This window comes from Chinchilla lanigera, unplaced genomic scaffold (genome assembly GCF_000276665.1).
Source record: "Chinchilla lanigera isolate Chin_1 unplaced genomic scaffold, ChiLan1.0 scaffold00018, whole genome shotgun sequence".
In the NCBI taxonomy this organism is placed as follows: domain Eukaryota; kingdom Metazoa; phylum Chordata; class Mammalia; order Rodentia; family Chinchillidae; genus Chinchilla; species Chinchilla lanigera.
Window position 1 is genome coordinate 19,286,237 of NW_004955419.1, and position 4,166 is coordinate 19,290,402.

Below are 4,166 nucleotides of genomic sequence, written 5' to 3' on the forward strand. Positions count from 1 at the left end.
AAAAAAAAAAAAAAAAGAAGAGTTCCACCAGGTCAGTTCATTCTACAGCCACTGGGCAGGTCCTGAAGGTGCCCCAGTGGGACAGGAGCTACCAACAAGCAACTAGATATGGGAGGTCCTTGGAGTAAATGTCAGCAGAGTCGCCACGCAGCTTGATCGGAACGGAGAGAAAGCGAGACTAACCTGTAGCGGTGCTCAGGCCAGGACACGATAAAGCGGGGCCTCAGAGTTTGCGTGTGATGAGGGGCTTTCGGGAGAACCGGCTTAGGGATGGCGGCATCAGCCTCTAGAGAGGCTCCTGGAAAGCTTATCTAGGGCCAGAGCTGGACACGTTGGGTCCATCAGGGTCAGCAGTTTGGTCTTCAAAAAAAATAGAGCATCAGCCGGGCGTGGTGGTGCATGCCTGTAATCCCAGCACTCGGGAGGCTGAGGCAGGAGGATCCTCGCGAGTTCGAGACCAGCCTGGGCTACAAAGTGAGCTCAAGGCCAGCCTGAACTGCATAGTGAGACCCTGTCTCAAAAAGACACAAAAAAAAAGCAGTTTGGTCTTGTCCCTCCAGGCAGGTGGAGAGGATGGCCCTGGCACAAAATGGATTAGTCAGAGCCGGGACATTCCCTTGGGGCTCTTGTTGGAGAGCGGACAACAATTTAGAGGCTAGCCCTTAATGCAGAGCCACAGATGGGGGGAAACTGGACCAAGGCAGCTCCAATAGGAAAAACACAGTGGGGCTACCTAGGAATAGAAATGGACAGATGCTCAGGTCAAAGAAAATGCAGAAGGAACACAGGGAAATCTGGGTTTCCAGTTTAGGAACCTAGGAGAGCCTGACGAAATTATAATGAGTCTGCATGGGCTGTGGGAGTGCTGAAAGATCAACTTCCTGCTAGGAGACTGTGCAAAAAGGAAAAGTACATTACTCACTCGTTCAACAAATACTCACAGATGACTGCCATGTGCTAAGCAGGCCCTAAACTAGGACCCGGGGATACAGCAGTGCCTAAAACAATAGTCCCTATCCTCTTGAAGTTTATTTATGGTGCCCTGGAGAACGCCAGGGATAGTAATAGCTCGTATGAACTGAGTGTCAAATCCTGTGCTTATATGATCTAACTGATCTTTATCACACTGAGAAGCATGTACTGTTAATGCCCCCATTTTACAGAAGAGGAAACAGGTGAAGTGAGGTCAGTCACTTGCCCAGCTAGCAAGCAGCAGTCAGATGATGAAATCTTATGTCAAAGCCTTTCTTTCTTTTTTTTTTTTTAATTCTTTTTTGTTTTTTAAGACAGGTCTCACTACGTAGTGCAGGCTGGCCTTGAACTCACTATGTAGCCCAGGCTGGCCTTGAACTCATGGCAACCCTCCTGCTTCAGCCTCCTCCTGAGTGTTGGGATCACAGGCATGCACCCCCATGCCTAGCTAAAGAATACTTTCTCACAGGACAGAAGTGGTGGTGTTGGGCTTTAACTTCTGTCTTGTGAAGAGGTTGAGAAAATATTCTTTAGCTGGGCATGGTGGTACATTCCTGTGATCCCAGCACTCAGGAGGCTGAGGCAGGACTGCTTGAGCCACAGATTTTAAGTCTAGCCTAGGCAACATAAAACCTGGTCTCAAAATAAAACAAAAACGAACAAAACTGAGATTAAAAGGAGGCTGGAGTTTGCAAGTAGATGGGAGTGGAAGCCAATAAAACGTTGGCCACCTTGCAGAAGTTGCAAGCCCCCTCCCACAGGTATTAGTAGGGATTGCATTTCACAACCATTTTGATACTTAAAACCATCCCTCGCTTCGGCCTTCTGAGAAAGCAGCTTTTCTTGAGTCCTACAGACAGCCCAGGCCAAGGGGCAGCTCGGCTCCTCAGGGTGCGCTGTGCGGCCAGACCATGATAGGTGCAGAGTCCTTCCCGAAACCCTCATGCTGTCGCCTCAATCTGTCACGCCCCCTCCAGGGCTCCAACTTAATCCCCCAGCGCTCAGGGCTCCCATCACACCTCTGCCAACTAATGCAGTTTATCCTGGAAAAAAATTGTTTTATAACTCCAAGGACATTAATAATTAACTTCCATACCACAAAACTTGTAATATCAGTTTGCTGAAATAAAGTCACCAGTATTTAATTCTTCTTTAAAGGGTGTCTTCCATTATTATTATTTTAGAGTGCAATTTAGTCATCAAAGGTTTACTCAGCCTCATGTTTATAAATTATACAGGGCAGGGATTTAACTCTTCTGGCCCTACCTGTTCTGAAGACAGGGAGAGTCATAGCCTGGTTGTCACACCAGGCACCTGCTTTGAAAGGAGATGAGACGGCAGTTCCAAGTTCCTTACCTTTGGGGTGAAGAGAGAGATTCCCCTTTATGATGCAATCAGAGGAATAACCAGATAGTTGCCCCACACCAAGAGGCACTGGCTTTTATCCTTCAGAAGGCTGTCTGGAAACTTTTTTCATTGCGATTCAGTCTTGTCTTGATTATATGACGTAATAACGGTGGCCTTCCAGTTCATCTGCGCAGTAGCGTCTTTTCACTGTGCTGGTTACGGTCATCGTTCTGAGGGGGAAGGGCTAATGCCTTAGATCAGTAAGCGCACGTCCTGCCTTTCCGTGTACATCCTGAGCTTGACGGGGGCCAATCAAGGGCTCACTCAAGTTCATTGGGGTTTAAGGAAAACGCGGCTACCCTCCCGCGGAGCCCCAAGGGGTTTCTGTCATCACAAGGGAAGGGGTCCGGAAAGATAGCAGGTGTTTTCCTTTCAGTTCCTCCGTTAAAGTACTCTAGCGTAGCTGGTCAGGTCCTTGGGGGTGGGGCTGAACCCCTACAGGCCACGCGAGGAAGGGCCTCGGTTTCCCCTCCAAGGCACGCCCCTCACCCAGCCACCAGCCCTCTGGGCCCAAGCCAAGCCCGAGGATGGCCGTCATCCTCCCGGGGCGGCCGGCTCTCCGGATCTTAGAGGGATTCCTGCCATTGGCAGAAGGGGCCGACTCGATTCATTCGGGGCGAAATACACTCCAAGAATGCGTCTGTGGTCTGGAGGACTGGAAATCTCAGGGTAACACATATTCTGAGGAAACCTAATAGGTCCCAGGATCGCAGGATTCAAACAGGTGACAAGGACCCGTCCGAGGCAGGCGGAGCCCCAGCGGCGCAGCGCGCACAGGCTGCCCGGCGCTGGGAGCCCCGAGCCCGCGTCCCGGCCGCCCTCGTCCCGCTGCCGGCCTCGCTGTCACGGCCGCGGGCGGCAACAGTCGCTGGCGAGGGGCTCGGCCGCGAGGGCGCGGGTGGAGCCCGAATCCAAAGTAAACACCTCGCAAACCTACGTTCAGCAAGTGACACTGAACACCACACTCACGTTTCAAAACAAAACAAACCAAAAAAAAAAAAAAAAGGTACTGTTTGCAGAGATGAGGGCGAAAACATTTCCCGGCTGGAAAATTACTGATCGCAGACGGGGAGGGGGGGCGCGGGGCGGGAGGCAGCGCAGAGTGAAACTGCGGTCCTCCTGCCTGGGGGCAGGGGCGGCCGCGAGGGCTCGGGCGTACTTTTTTGGAAAGGAGGGTCGCACCGCGTCGCTGCGTTTCTTGGCACCTGGCCACTCTGCAGCCAAGTCTCCTCCAGTGTGCTAGTCGGGCGCGGGCTGTCGTTTGACCCCAACCTCGCCATTTCACCTCTTTATGACTCAGTTTTCTCATCCATAAAGTGGGAAGGAGAGTGCGCAGCTCGTAACGCGCTTTGAGATGCCGGTTGAAAGGTGTCTCCGCGCCTCACTGTCCCCTTCCCCCCGCCCCCAAATAACGCCTGGGCCTTTTCACTGCCCTCCGCGCAGCCTTAGATCTCAGCAGCCAGAGCTCCGGTCCCCATCGCGGCCGGCCGCCCAGCGCCGCGCGCTCGCCTCCTCCACGTCCCCGTGCCCGTGCCCGTGCCCGCCCCCGCCCGCGGAGGCCCTGCGAGGCCCCGCGCGAGGCTGGCCCGGCCCGGCGCGCGTACGTGAGGGGGGCGGGCTGGATGAGTCACGCGGATAATCGCGCTCTCCTCGAGCGCGCAGATGGCGCGGCGAGCGCGTACGCGAACAGGGGTGGGGGCGCGTCGCCTCCCTCCCCGCCCCCACTGCCCCCTCGGCCTCCGGCTTCGAACCCGCGGAACCGACTATGGGGGCACAGAGGGCCCGAG

The 4,166-nt window shown here is 54.1% G+C and overlaps 1 long non-coding RNA gene across 1 annotated transcript in view; it reads right to left on the bottom strand.

Moving 5' to 3' along the window:
* LOC106148310 overlaps positions 1-4,155 on the bottom strand; it is a 36,188-nt gene extending 32,033 nt beyond the window's left edge. The window contains exons 1-2 of the long non-coding RNA XR_001233650.1: positions 3,539-4,155; positions 2,239-2,549 (exon numbers count right to left, since the gene is read on the bottom strand). This is a non-coding gene — a long non-coding RNA (uncharacterized LOC106148310). The remainder of the gene's footprint in view (positions 1-2,238; positions 2,550-3,538) is intronic.
* Positions 4,156-4,166: the final 11 nt, after the last annotated feature.